General features: G+C 38.9%; 1 protein-coding gene across 3 annotated transcripts in view; it reads left to right on the top strand.

The window, feature by feature from the left end:
- Window positions 1-15855, top strand: part of TMTC1 (transmembrane O-mannosyltransferase targeting cadherins 1) — a 312150-nt gene that overhangs the window by 150256 nt on the left and 146039 nt on the right. The gene's annotated exons all lie outside the window — the stretch shown is intronic.

Here is a 15855-nt window from a genome sequence, read left to right on the forward strand (position 1 = left end):
GATCTTCCCAGTGTCTCTTGGATTGAAGGCAGGTTCTTTCCGACTGAGCCACTGGGAAAGCCAAGTGACTCCTCAGACAGTTCAGTCAGTATAAAGTGATAGAACAGAATGTCCTAACACCTTTATATTATTTATCTTAAACAAACAAACACATATCTTTTAGTTCTTGTGTTTCATACCTAAAATACTCTGGGACATTTCAATGATAGTTGCTATAAATGGCCTTTCACATTCCTCTAAGGTAGCTGTATTATAACTGATTCTTTTGAACATCCAGAAAATTGTCTTTAATACCTCTCCTGAGTAAAGTTTGTACACTGCTTGCATAACTGTTTGACTTCTAGTACAATGATGATTTTAAACTGGGTTATCTTAGTCTGTTCCAGTTCTCTTTTTTTCCCCTCTTCTCATCAGCTGTACAATTTAGCTATGACTTGGCTGGCTTTGTGGGTCTGTCTTTACCAATTACAGGATTGTCAGTCAGCCAAGTATTGTTAATGCTTCACCTCTTTTAGTGGATTTGTAAACTGAATAACTTTTATAGCATCTTTGCTTCCATCTTGCAAGGATGAAAGTGAAAAGTGAAAGTGAAGTCACTCAGTCGTGTCCAACTCTTTGTGACCCCATGGACTGTAGTTCCCCTGACTCCTCTGTCCATGAGATTTTCCAGGTGAGCATACTAGAATAGGTTGCCATTTCCTTCTCAAGGGGATCTTCCTAACCCAGGGATTGAACTTGGGTCAGGAAGATCCCCTGGAGAAGGGGATCTTAATAACTTTATTATCAGGTGAGAGTTTTCAAACTAGCTTTCTCGTTCCTTAATAATTGTTGAAGTTAATGATTACAGATAGTTTTTAAAGTATCCTAAAAGCTTTTAAGGGTTGCTTGGTCAACTCTTTGTTTTTTGGTTTCTTTCAAATGACTTCTTGTGACTTGAGATTCCTTCTCTTTTAGATGATCTATTCCCATGTATTAGCTAAGAGGAAATACCTGCCATTTTCTGCCTAACAAAACTGAGATTCAAAATCATGGTATACTCTTGGGAAACCTTTGTTAAGAAAAAGTATCTAAGACTTGGAAAAGCAAAGCGTGACTGTGGCATTCACTGTGATGCAGAGCATTGGCTAACAAATCTAGAGGAATCCAACTTTGGTTGACTTGCTACTTACAGTCACTGTATTTTACAACTCTGTTCACTTAAAATTTTATGTATAGAAATCTGACAGGTATGATTATTTCTTTTCTCTCTAGTAGAAAATAAAATTTCAAATGTTAGTTTTATTCTTTGTATATAATTTTCCAGTCTTATTACTTTTTACTTTTTCATGAACTGTGAAAACTTTTCTGAAATTTACTTTATATAGATACATATATATTTATGTTTCTGGAGTTAAGTTCAGTTCAGTCTGACTCAGTTCAGTTCAGTTCAGTTTGCTCAGTCGTGTCTGACTCTGTGGCCGCATGGACTGCAGCAGACTAGGCTTCCATGTCCATCACCAACTCCTGGAGCTTGCTCAAACATGTCCATTGAATTGGTGATGCCATCCAACCATCTCGTCCTCTGTTGTCCCCTTCTCCTGCTTTCAATCTTTTCCAGCATCAGGGTCTTTTCTAATGAATCGGTTCTTCATATCAGGTAGCCAAAGTATTGGAGCTTCAGTTTCACTGTAGGTCCTTCCAATGAATATTCAGGACTATATTTCTTACATAAACTCAATTTATATCTGTATTTAATAATAGCTTTATTGAGATATCATTTACATGCCATACAATTCATTTATCTCCAATGTACATTTTGGTCATTCCCAGTATACTCACAAAGTTTAGTGCAACCATCACCACAATCAAATTTAAAGCATCTCCCCAGAAAGAAACCTCATATCCATTAGCAGCCACTTCCCATTTCAGTCCAGTCCCCCAACCCTAGGCAACCACTGATCTATTTTTATCTCTATAGAATTATCTCTGTAGAGTTACTTATTCTGGACATGAGCCAGTGAAATTATATGAAATGCTATCTTTTGTGACAGACTTCTTTTACCTAGGAAAATGTGTTGAAGATTCATCATGTTATAGCATACAGAGATAAGTATTTTTTTTTTATTCCACAGTAATATGCCATTGCATTGGATATATCACTTTTTATTTTCTCATTCATCTGTTGATGGACATTTGGGTTGTTTCTACTTTTTGTCTGTTACATATACTGCTGCTATGAACATTCATGCACAAGTTTTTGTTTGAATATAAGTTTTCGTTTCCTTTACATATGTAGCCAGGAATGTAATTGCCAGGTCATATATGTTAACACTGTATTTTACGTTTTGAAGTACTGTGAGACTGTTTACCAAAACAATCTCTACCAGTGGTATATGAGCATTCTGGTTTCTCTACATCCTTTTCAACACTTGTCTTTTGAAAGTCTTTTTGTTGTTGTTGATTTGATTATAGCCCTACAAGTGGTATAAAATGGCATCTTATTGTGGTTTTGATTTGCATTTTCCTCCAGTACTCTTGCTTGGGAAATCCCATGGATGGAGGAGCCTGGTAGGCTACAGTCCATGGGGTCTCGAAGAGTCGGACACGACTGAGCGACTTCACTTTCACTTTTCACTTTATGCATTGGAGAAGGAAATGGCAACCCACTCCAGTGTTCTTGCCTGGAGAACCCCAGGGACAGGAGCCTGGTGGGCTGCCATCTATGGGGTCACACAGAGTTGGACATGACTGATGTGACTTAGCAGCAGCAGCAGCAGTGAGAGTGATGTAGACAACCTTTATATGTGCATGTTAGCCATTTCTATATCTTCTTTGGAAAAATTTCTATTCAAATCCTTTGACCAGTTTTTAATAGGGTTATTTGTCTTTTTGTTATTGAGTTATAATAGTCTTTATGTATTCTAAATGTGATATTTATATAGTCTATATATATGATTTATAAACATTTTTTACCTTTCTGTGGGTCGTTGTATCACTTTCTTGACGACAAAAGATTTTAACTTTGAAACGCACGCACACACAAAATGCTTTGAAGCATGAAAGATTTTAACTTTGATGAAATCCAATTTATCCATTTTTTGGTGGTTGTTCCTTATGCTTTTGCTGTCATATCTAAGAAGGTTTTTGCCTAACTCAAATTCTTTTTTAAATTGGCCTTGTTAAGTGTTTAATTCCCTAATTAATACATTATGTAAATTTTTAGTCTTCACTGTGCGTTTGTACAGGATTATGTTTTTAATATTTTATTTATTTTAATATAAATTTATTTATTTTAATCAGAGGCTAATTACTTTACAATATTGTATTGGTTTTGCTATACATTGACATGAATCTGCCACAGGTGTACATGTGTTCCCCATCCTGAACCCCCCTCCCACCTCCCTCCCCATACCATCCCTCTGAGTCATCTCAGTGCACCAGCCCCAAGCTTCCTGTATTGTGCATCAAAACTGGACTGGTGATTTGTTTCACATATGATAATATACATGTTTCAATGCCATTCTCCTAAATCATCCCACCCTCACCCTCTCCCACAGAGTCCAAAAGACTGTTCTATACATCAGTGTCTCTTTTGCTGTCTCGCATACAGGGTTATTGTTACCATCTTTCTAAATTCCATATATATGCGTTAGTATACTGTATTGATGTTTTTCCTTCTGGCTTACTTCACTCTGTATAATAGGCTCCAGTTTCATCCACCTCATTAGAACTGATTCAAATGTATTCTTTTTAATGGCTGAGTAATACTCCATTGTGTATATGTACCACAGCTTTCTTATCCATTCATCTACTGATGGACATCTAGGTTGCTTCCATGTCTTGGCTATTATAAACAGTGCTGCGATGAACATTGGGGTACACGTGTCTCTTTCCCTTCTGGTTTCCTCGGTGTGTATGCCCAGCTGTGGGATTGCTGAGTCATAAGGCAGTTCTATTTCCAGTTTTTTAAGGAATCTCCACACTGTTCTCCATAGTGGCTGTACTAGTTTGCATTCCCACCAATAGTGTAAGAGGGTTCCCTTTTCTCCACACCCTCTCCAGCATTTATTACTTGTAGACTTTTGGATAGCAGCCATTCTTACTGGCGTGAAATGGTACCTTATTGTGGTTTTGATTTGCATTTCTCTGATAATGGGTGATGTTGAGCATCTTTTCATGTGTTTGTTAGCCATCTATATGTCTTCTTTGGAGAAATGTCTATTTAGTTCTTTGGCCCATTTTTTGATTGGGTCGTTTATTTTTTCTGGAATTGAGCTGTAGGAGTTGCTTGTATATTTTTGAGATTAATTCTTTGTCAGTTGCTTCATTTGCTATTATTTTCTCCCATTCTGAAGGCTGTCTTTTCACCTTGCTTATGATACAGTTTATGTTAACAGCAGTTCAGAGCTCATTTAGAATTTGGCTTTATATTTTTGACTTTTGGGTGTATCCAGCCAACAAGATAGATCCATACAGAATGGAGAAGTCATCATTATTTACCATATGCTGCCAACAAACCCTTAATCTTTTTCCTTTTCATTTTATCCCAGGCATTCAGATTGTTTGGGGTCATATTAACTGTCAGGAATTCTGTGACTGATCAATGACTTTTACAATCTGTTGAGATTGTGTGGATCAGCTAAATGACATGACATTGAATTGTACATGTCTCTGCTTTTGACTTGAGAAGAAAAATATTGTTATAAGTTGAAGAACAGGGAGAATATTGTATTTTTATTGCCCAACTTTCTCTTGACAAGCAAGTTTAAGAAAATTTTGGCCTCCCATCCCATTTGGAATTTCTATTGTAACAAGAGCTAGAAGTTTTCACCAGAGGTAGAAGGAAATGAATGGAGACAAAAGCCTTGTACTAGAACAGAGACAACGAAACAGGTTAGTGATTTGGGACACCTGAGATTAAAAAATTTTGAAATTGGATTTGGAAATAGAAAGGGGCTAAAGCCCAGGATTGCAGGTGAGTATAGAGTAGAAGTCCCAAATTAAAGATTAAACCAAGAACAAGTGTGTGTGGGGAGAGGTGGAGGGTGGGACTGAGAGCCAGAGTGAATATGTAGATCTGTGGTGTTTACTACTAGAGCTGCGTGAGGCTGCCAGCTAGTCTGAATTGAGATCTGCTTTAAGTATAAATCAAATATGCACAAGATTTTGAAGACAAAATCCTATAAGAATGAAAAGATGCAGAACATCTCATTAATAATTTTATATTGACTATATCCCATTAAATATATACATGTTGAAATGATATTTTGAGTATATTCTTGAAACAAAATATACTGTTAAATTTATTTGGCATGTTAATTTCCTCTTTTATCATAGCTAATAAAACATTGAAAATATGCACACATTATTATATTTCTATTGGATAGCACTGGCCTAGAACAAGCGCTGGGGTTCTTGGCCCAGCTCTTAGAAGGATGGGTAAGCTGGCGAGTGGAGTTATACAAAGCCTACTCTGCAGCCTTCCTCTGCCTCTGATTTGGCTGTTTTTCTCTAATCTGCCAACATCTGTTTTACTCAGCTGATTCTGAGTGGTGGAGATTTTGCACTTTGCCTTTTGGTGTCAAGACTGACTTCGTGCCATCTGAAAAAGAAGTCCTTTAGGGACCAAGACTATGGATGCTTATGTCGCTTCTTATAAATTATAATACCACCCAAATTTATGCTCTGGTTACAACTGTCCTGGGCTTTATGATTTTACTCCAGACAGCTTGCCAAACCTGCATGCATCTCAAAAACACTTGTGAATCATGTTGAAACATCAGTGCTCGGGTCTGGTACCCGAAGACTCTGCTTCTGTGGTTATGGTGGACTCACATTTGAGGAGTGATGGAGTAGGTCTCTGAGCAGCTTGTTCTGTCAGAGAATTGGCATTTAGCACAGGATTTACTCATATGTTTATATGTGTCTCTTTAGAAATGTGGTGCTTTGACTTTCAATTTTGTGACTTAACACACTTTTGTAAATCCTGGATTAAAAATAAAAACAAAAGCCTGAGTTAAGTAAGGCTTCTGCATAGGGCTACAGCCTGCAGAAGAGATAACGTTATTTTCACTATTAAGGCACCTGCCTGCTGCCTAGTAACAGGTTTTCTATTTTATTTGATTCAAAGGAGACAGAACATACAGCAGTATATCCTTAACCCAAGAACTACAGCCTTTCTAATATTGAAAATAGTTGTCTTTCAAATCCAGGAAACAGATAAAATTGGATTTTTCAGTGAATTTAAGGCCTTCTATCGGCATCATGTTTTTTTCATGAGATGTGATTCTGGATAAGCAGGTGAAATATATCCTTTTAGGTGGGTAGATCTGCTTGTGCAGCTTGGCTACACAAGAAAAAGCATGTATTATTTTGTAGGAAGACATTAAGATATGAAATAATGAGATTAAGATAGAAGTCAATATATCATCCTCCAAAAGAAGCTTTTTTTTTCTGTCTCCATTTTAGTTGGTAATTTCAAACAGGCATGAAACCTTAGGTTTTGATAGTTACAGCCTTAGTGCACTATGCCTTACAATGTTTGTAGTCCTGTAAGTCCCTAACATGGGGACTAATAATAAACTCTGAACAAGTGAAATTTTAAGTTATCTTTAAAAACAAAACAACTGTGTGCTTAAAGAGAGGTAGGCAAAAGGCGTTGCTTTGTTCTTGCTTCAGCAACTAGCAGTGTCTCCATACATGAAATGAAATTGAAGTTATTCTGATTTCTAAAACAATAGTTGCTGAACTAGAATGAATATCAGAATCACCCTGGGAAGTATGCTAAAAATAAGACTTTCTGCTTCAGGTTGCAGAAGTTGTTTGAATAGGTATAACATTGGGTGAGATAATTCTGTGTTTGATCAGCACCTTTGTGGTGGTGGTGGGATGAGGTGTTACTCTTGAAATCTTCAGGTATGAACTGTGTCCTCTGTAACTAAAGAGCTCTCTACAAGGTGGGTGTTGTCCCATCGTATATTTTGTATTATGTTCTTAGAAATAGCTTGGAGATGAAAGAGATGATCAAAGTCACTGAGTGTAGTTTCCTCAACTGAAATGACACTGTGCAATAGTAATTCCTCTAATGCATCTTGGACCCTGGGAATGAAGGGGAGAGAAACAAGGAAGAGGAAAGAGGAGGGAGTCAGAAGGGGAGGCTGTGGAAGTGGTAAATTCTACCTGTGGACTAGGGAGTGGGGTTGAAAATGCTGGATAACTTGTTGACAATTTTCTGCTTCAAGAAAAAAATGCAATCCTTTAAATTTACTCATTGTGTTTCCATTATAATATTTAATCTATGAGAAGCTGATAAAAATTAGAGATGAATTTTTTGTTGTTTGCTAACAATGGAACATAAAGGCAAAATTTGCTTTTCATAATGAATAAAATGCCAAAGGTGAGCTTTTAAATTATGGATCCTGTTTCTTGCTGTGTGATGCTCTGACAAACATTTCCATCAGTTCAGGCATCTGTTTGCTGAGCTATAGGGAAGACTGCCTGCTGGTTTAAGTTTGTCGGTCCTGCTTCGACTAAAAGTTAGTGGCTTGGGTTTTTTGGTATACAAACTCAGGTTCTTCCAGGTGGCACTGTCCAGGGAATAAGTCAGAATCTCAGGCAGGTGTTTCTCCATGAAATACCAGTATTTGACAGTCATGTTTCCATTTAGTTTTCTGCATTGTACATGGGCCAGAAAACCCTGCCTAGTATGCAGGGTCTCCAGAGGGTCTCTTGCAGTGAACTGAACAATCTGCCTCTCTGTAGCTGTTTCCCTTGCTACGAGAATGAAGGTAACACTCACCTCATAGAGAATGAGTTGGGATCAGATAATCCTTATATGCAAGCACTAGAAAATGCTGTAAATGCTTAAAGTATGTTCAGTGTGATTGGATATAGTTCGTTAGTAGACCACCAGGATTCTGTGTGGAATATGGAGGCTGCACCTGATGTAAGATCAGCAGCTCTTGTGCAGGTTGTTTACGCCTGCTGTTTACACCTCTGCTCAATGAGAAGAAGTATGTTGGGTCTGAAATAAAGATGTTAAATGCTTTATAGAGAGAAACAGACTCTAGATAAGAAACAAACCCAGTATTTACTTTGCAGAAGGAATTACCTAATTTTTTCGAAGATAAATGAGTAAGAAGTTGTTACTGACAGACTTGCATGTTGAAATTGATGGTTTCTGCTCTGAGGAGACTGTCTCTGTTAATAAGATAATTGTATTAATGGTGCATTAAAAAGATCAAAGAGACTTAATGACATTTCAGATTCACTTTATATAGTGTGTCATGTAACAGGAGTTCTCATTTGAACTATATTTATTGCAGTTTAATGCAAAATAAGGAAAAGTAAACCTAGCCTAGTTTTATGATGATGCTATGTGACATGTGAGGGGAGTGAGTACCTTTACTCAGATTCTTCTCACTCCTGGATGGTGTCCCAGGATCCAGCTTTGCCCAAGATGCTAAGGGGGCCACACGAGGGTGGAATCTTCAGTCTGTGCCCTTTAGCTATAAGCCTGGACAGCTAGAAGCCTAGCAGGTATGGCTGCCTCAGGTCAAATAAAATTATCAAATTTAAATATTTTTAGATTTTTTAGGCATTATTTTACTATCAGACTAATTTCTTAAGACCTATTTAAAGAGCTGGGTGCTGGGGAGATAACTATCAATAAGACTCAACTCTGTCCCTGAGAAGCTTCTGTTTCAGTGGGAAGTCAGGCATGTTAACAGGAAGTTACAGGAGATGTGTACACCCCGAGGCTGCAGGCACTCACGTAGGGGACTCCAGCCTAGCCCTGGGAGGGGGCAGTGACAGGGAACACTTATCAGGAGAAGTGACATCTTCACTGGGACCTGAAGGATCAGGAGTTAGAGTTCAGCCAACCTGTGAGAGTTGATTCCAAGAGATGAGGTGACCCAATCAGGAGCCGGTCTCAGGACTTTGAAACCTAAGAGTAAGGCAACTGGCCACAAAGACTGAAGTGACAGATGCGTGAAGGCCAGAGGACAGGAGAGCTGGGCAACCCTGATGGCCACACCCAGCCTCAGTTATAAGAAGCATGAATGAGGATCCCAGGAGCAGAGGGAGGAGGTGGAGTAAAGACTGCGAGAAGCAGGGCAGCCATGAAGAAGGCCTGGAGCCTAGAGAGGAGCCTACCTTGTAGCCACTTGGTTCTGGTTCCTAAGAAGTCTGGTTTTATTCTTAATTTCTGATCTTTTGATTCTTACATGGATTGTCTAGCACTTTCTACTTTGTTGACACCAAGGAGCTAGGACATGAGGGCCATAGACAAGCTTCTACTCCAGTCATTCAGCCGGGCTTGCCTTGTGACTTTCTGTCCCAGCCCTGTGTGCTGGGGGTCAGGTCATGCTTCTGGTCACCCCATCCTTATCTATAAATGGTTTTCCTTGATCTCCTTTTCTTCTGTGACAGCTGTTTTTGCTCCACATCACCCATGATAACATTCATCCCTGTTGCATTTGTTGTCATTGCTGGATGGATTTCCATTCAATGGATATATAGCAATATAGGTATTGATTTTACTGTGGATGGACATCAGTTTGAAACTGTTAATATATACACATGCATACACATTATGGAATATTACTCAGTCATAAAAAAGAATAAAATAATGCCATTTGCAACAAGATGGATGGACCTAGAGAGTATCATACTAAAGTGAAGTAAATCAGACAGAGAAGGACAAGTATCATGATACCACTATGTGTAAAATCTAAAAAAAAAAAAAAAAAGATGCAAATGAACTTATTTATAAAATAGAAATAGAGGCACAGACATAGCAAGCAAACTTATGGTTACCAAAGGGGAAAGGAAAGAAGACATAAATTAGGAATTTGGGATTAACAGATACACACTACTATATATAAAATAGATAAACAACTAAGACCCATTGTATTGCACAGAGAATTATAAATACCTGTAATAAACCATAATGAAAGAATCTGAGAAAGAATATATATACACATAATATATGTATGTGTAAATATATATACATTAAATCAGTTTGATGTACACCTGAAATGTAAATCAACTATACTTCAATAAAATTTAAAAATAATAATAGTACTACTGTCAACAATGTTGTAAATGTCTTTTGCTTAAAATATATGTATATTGCTATTGGAATAAACTTAGGAGTAGAATTGCTGGATCATAAAGTAGGCATTTATTTTACTTTCATGAAACTGCCTGAACTTCTCCAACGTGGTTCAACCAATTCACAGTAGTGTTTCAAAATCCCAGTTTTCCCACATCCCCACCAATACTCAACATAAGTATTTTTCATAACATTTTTCATTCTAGCAGAGGCAGTTTATCATTTTTATATTATTCATTTTAATCCTATACTCTAGTTTATTCATGAGCTTCCTTAATGGCTCAGATGGTAAAGAATCTGCTTGCAATGCAGGAGACCTGGTTTCGATCCCTGGGTTGGGAAGATCCCCTGGAGAAGGGAATAGCTACCCACTTCAGTATTCTTGCCTGGAGAATTCCATGGACAGAGGAGCCTGATGGGCTACAGTCCATGGGGTCCCAAAGAGTTGGACATGACTGAACACCTAACACTTTCTAGTTTACCCATATTTTTAACTGTCCTCAGAAAGTCATGTTCATTTACAATTTGAAACCATTTTTATTTGTGGTCCTGCCTTGATTCTCTGTCTTCTGTCTTTCCACCTATTTAAGTTCTGCGTAGATTATAGGAGGGCATTCCTTAATTCTCTGTTTTTCATTACATTTCTTAGAACTCCACTGAAATTCGGTGTCTGTATTTCACTATTTCCCAACCATGGAATGTGTACATGTCTTCTCACGACTGATGCTGTCCATGTGGAGGACAGGGGCTAGCTCTGATTACCATTTAGTACCGCTAAAAGTGCCCAGAGTAATTATTCAACATTATTGAATTCGCGTGAGGGTCTCCTATTCATTGAGAACTTAGTTCAGGAAATGGCTTTCTTTGGCTCATCCTGCAGAAGGTTATAAGCAGGAAAAGATGCTAATGATGGTAATAAGCAGGTTTTGCCTATAAAGGCCTGTCGTTATTTCTCCACAATGAAACTGTGGAGACCCTTTTGAAGCATCAGTGGAATAGAGGAATTATGAGGATGAAAGTAAGGGACAGTCTGGGGAGGGGTAGGACAGATCACCAAAATCTGGAGGGCAGAGGCAGAGTCAGAGAAAGATGGGGTACTCCATTGTGGAGGTACCGTGGTTTACACCTCAGCTATTTAGACAGTGTTAGCCCGTGCATTAACTGAGAAGATGCACTATGCATACAGTGGACCCAATGACCTGTATTTATGAAATGATGGAGGATTCATAAATGAAAGAAAAAGGATCCTTTGAGCAGAAACATTTTATATAAAACAAGCAAGTGCTGTACATTTCTGCTTGCAGTGTATGATTTTTTTCAAATGTACCTGTCACAGGCATCTTACTAGAACAGGGAAATATCTTAGGCTCATGATATTTCTTTGCCAAAAGGTTTTTTCAAAGACAGAGAACAGATTCTATGTATATTTTTTGCACTTCAGTTCAGTTCAGTCGCTCAGTCATGTGCAACTCTTTGCGACCCCATGAACTGCAGCATGGCCAGGCCTCCCTGTCCATCACTAACTCCCAGAGTCCACCCAAACCCATGCCATTGAGTTGCTAATGCCATCCAACCATCTCTCTTCTGTCGTCCCCTTCTCCTCCTGCCCTCAATCTTTCCCAGCATCAGGGTCTTTTCTAATGAGTCAGCTCTTCGCATCAGGTGGCCAAAGTATTGGAGTTTCAGCTTCAACATCAGTCCTTCCAATGAACACCCAGGACTAGTCTCCTTTAGGATGGACTGGCTGGATCTCCTTGCAGTCCAAGGAATTCTCAAGAGTCTTCTCCAACACCACAATTCAAAAGCATCAATTCTTTGGCGCTCAGCTTTCTTTATAGTCCACCTCTCACATCCATACATGACTACTGGAAAAACCATACCCTTGACTAGATGGACCTTTGTTGACAAAGTAATGTCTCTGCTTTTCAATATGCTATCTAGGTTGGTCATAACTTTCCCTTCAAGGAGTAAGCATCTTTTAATTTCATGGCTGCAATCACCATCTGCAGTGATTTTGGAGCCCAGAAAAATAAAACCATCCACTGTTTCCACTGTTTCCCCATCTATTTCCCATTAAGTGATGGGACCAGATGCCATGATCTTCGTTTTCTGAATGTTGAGCTTTAAGCCAACATTTTCACTCTCCTCTTGCACTTTCATCAAGAGGCTCTTTAGTTCTTCTTCGCTTTGTGCCATAAAGGTGGTGTCATCTGCATATCTGAGGTTATTGATATTTCTCCCGGCAATCTTGATTCTAGCTTATGCTTCCTCCAGCCCAGAGTTTCTCATGATGTACTCCGCATTTAAGTTAAATAAGCAAGGTGACAATATACAGCCTTGACGTATTCGTCTTCCTATTTGGAACCAGTCTGTTGTTCCATGTCCAGTTCTAACTGTTGCTTCCTGACCTGCATACAGGTTTCTCAAGAGGCAGGTCAGGCGGAGCACTCTAACTTTTTATTTTATAAAAAAGAAGATTTATATTTAAGGAGCACTAGTTTCATTAGGTGCTGTTTGATGCCAGTTCCCCACTGGCCTCACCTTCCCTTTCATATATTTCATCCTGAAACATCTTCATTCATTCCTGGCTTATCAATGAAAATACATGACTAAATTAGCAACTGAATGCAGAGTTCCAAAGAATAGCAAGAAGAGATAAGAAAGCCTTCTTCAGCGATCAATGCAAAGAAATAGAGGAAAACAACAGAATGGGAAAGACTAGAGATCTCTTCAAGAAAATTAGAGATACCAAGGGAATATTTCATGCAAAGATGGACTCAATAAAGGACAGAAATGGTATGGACCTGACAGAAGCAGAAGATATTAAGAAGAGATGGCAAGAATACACAGAAGAACTGTACAAAAAAGATCTTCATGACCCAGATAATCATGATGATGTGATCACTGACCTAGAGCCAGACATCTTAGAATGTGAAGTCAAGTGGGCCTTAGAAAGCATCACTACGAACAAAGCTAGTGGAGGTGATGGAATTCCAGTTGAGCTATTTCAAATCCTGAATGATGATGCTGTGAAAGTGCTGCACTCAATATGCCAGCAAATTTGGAAACCTCAGCAGTGGCCACAGGACTGGAAAAGGTCAGTTTTCATTCCAATCCCAAAGAAAGGCAATGCCAAAGAATGCTCAAACTACCGCACAATTGCACTCATCTCACATGGTAGTAAAGTAATGCTCAAAATTCTCCAAGCCAGGCTTCAGCAATATGTGAACTGTGAACTTCCTGATGTTCAAGCTGGTTTTAGAAAAGGCAGAGGAACCAGAGATCAAATTGCCAACATCTGCTGGATCATGGAAAAAGCAAGAGAGTTCCAGAAAAACATCTATTTTTGCTTTATTGACTATGCCAAAGCCTTGACTGTGTGGATCACAATAAACTGTGGAAAATTCTGAAAGAGATGGGAATACCAGACCACCTGACCTGCCTCTTGAGAAACCTGTATGCAGATCAGGAAGCAACAGTTAGAAATGGACATGGAACAACAGACTGGTTCCAAATAGGAAAAGGAGTACATCAAGGCTGTATATTATCACCCTGCTTATTTAACTTATATGCAGAGTACATCATGAGAAACGCTGGACTGGAAGAAGCACAAGCTGGAATCAGGATTGCCGGGAGAAATATCAATAACCTCAGATATGCAGATGACACCACCCTTATGGCAGAAAGGGAAGAGGAACTCAAAAGCCTCTTGATGAAAGTGAAAGTGGAGAGTGAAAATGTTGGCTTAAAGCTCAACATTCAGAAAATGAAATTCATGGCATCTGGTCCCATCACTTAATGGGAAATAGATGGGGAAACAGTGGGAACAGTGTCAGACTTTATTTTTTGGGGCTCCAAAATCACTACAGATGGTGACTGCAGCCATGAAATTAAAAGACACTTACTCCTAGGAAGGAAAGTTATGACCAACCTAGATAGCATATTCAAAAGCAGAGACATTACTTTGCCAACAAAGGTCCGTCTAGTCAAGGCTATGGTTTTTCCAGTGGTCATGTATGGATTTGAGAGTTGGACTGTGAAGAAGGCTGAGCACCAAAGAATTGATGCTTTTGAGCTGTGGTGTTGGAGAAGACTGTTGAGAGTCCCTTGGACTGCAAGGAGTTCCAACCAGTCCATTCTGAAGGAGATCAGCCCTGGGATTTCTTTGGAAGGAATGATGCTAAAGCTGAAACTGCAGTACTTTGGCCACCTGATGTGAAGAGTTGACTCATTGGAAAAGACTCTGATGCTGGGAGGAATTGGGGGCAAGAGGAGAAGGGGATGACAGAGGATGAGATGGCTGGATGGCATCACTGACTCGATGGACGGAGTCTGAGTAAACTCTGGTAATTGGTGATGGACAGGGAGGCCTGGTGTGCTGTGATTCATGGGGTGGCAAAGAGTCGGACACCACTGAGCAACTGAACCGAACTCAACTGAAGTGACTTAGCGTGCACACACTTAGTGCATATAGCTACACTGTCATATTAGTTGTAAAAAAGAACAAAATTGCATTTCACAACAGATTAGATGGGCCTGGAGGGTACTATGCTTAGTGAAATGTCAGACAAAGGAAAACAAATACTGAATGTCATCACTTATATGTGAAATTAATAAATAAAGTAAAACATCGACAACAATGAAGCAGACCCACAAACGTAGAGAGCAAACTAATGGTTGCCAGTAGGGAGAGGGAAGGGGAGGGGCATGTTAAGGGTAGAAAATTAGGTACAAACTGCTGCTGCTGCTGCTGCTAAGTTGCGTCAGTCGTGTCGACTCTATGCGACCCCATAGACAGCAGCCTACCAGGCTCCCCTGTCCCTGGAATTCTCCAGGCAAGAACACTGAAGTGGGTTGCCATTTCCTTTTCCAATACATGAAAGTGAAAAGGGAAAGTGAAGTCTCTCAGTCGTGTCCGACTCTTCATGACCCCATGGACTGTAGCCCAGCAGGCTCCTCTCTCCATGGGATTTTCCAGGCAAGAATACTGGAGTGGGGTGCCATTGCCTTCTCTGGGTACAAACTACTATGTGTAAAATAAATAAGCGGCAAGGATACATTGTATAGCACAGGGACTATAGCCAATATTTTATAATAACTTTTAATGGAGTATAATCTACAAAAATTTAGAATCACTGTGCTGTACACTTGAAACTAATATATTATTATAAACCAACTATACCTAACAAGAATAAAGAAGGGTTAAGTTAATAGTCTTGAGTCAAATTAATGGTTTTGACCTTCCTAGTATTACGAGAAAGGAAAGTTTGTTTTTTTTAATTCCATGATTTGCTTTTATTTTTAAATCTATTTTTGTTATAATCTACATAAAAAGTCAAAATTGAGCATTAAAAAATATAAGTAACTATATTGAAATTGTAACTTTTGAAAAATATTATCCTTAGTATTTGTTTTTTATCATTCAGTTCAGTTCAGTTCAATCGCTTAGTCGTGTCTGACTCTTTGTGACCCCATGAATCACAGCACGCCCCCTGTCCATCACCAACTCCCGGAGTTTACTCAGACTCATGTCCATTGAGTCAGTGATGCCATCCAGCCATCTCATCCTCTGTTGTCATGGTATTGCAAATCTAGAAAATATAAGAGACTGAACACAACTTGTAGGGCAATGTCAAAATGTGGCCTGAATATTAAAGTTTCTACATAGCATTTGCATCTACTCCATAGTCAAGCTGCAACCAAATATAAGAAAGCATTCCTGTGGCAATTCTGTTACCTTTACCACTACTTAAAATTCA

This window comes from Bos indicus, chromosome 5 (genome assembly GCF_029378745.1).
Source record: "Bos indicus isolate NIAB-ARS_2022 breed Sahiwal x Tharparkar chromosome 5, NIAB-ARS_B.indTharparkar_mat_pri_1.0, whole genome shotgun sequence".
Taxonomy (NCBI): domain Eukaryota; kingdom Metazoa; phylum Chordata; class Mammalia; order Artiodactyla; family Bovidae; genus Bos; species Bos indicus.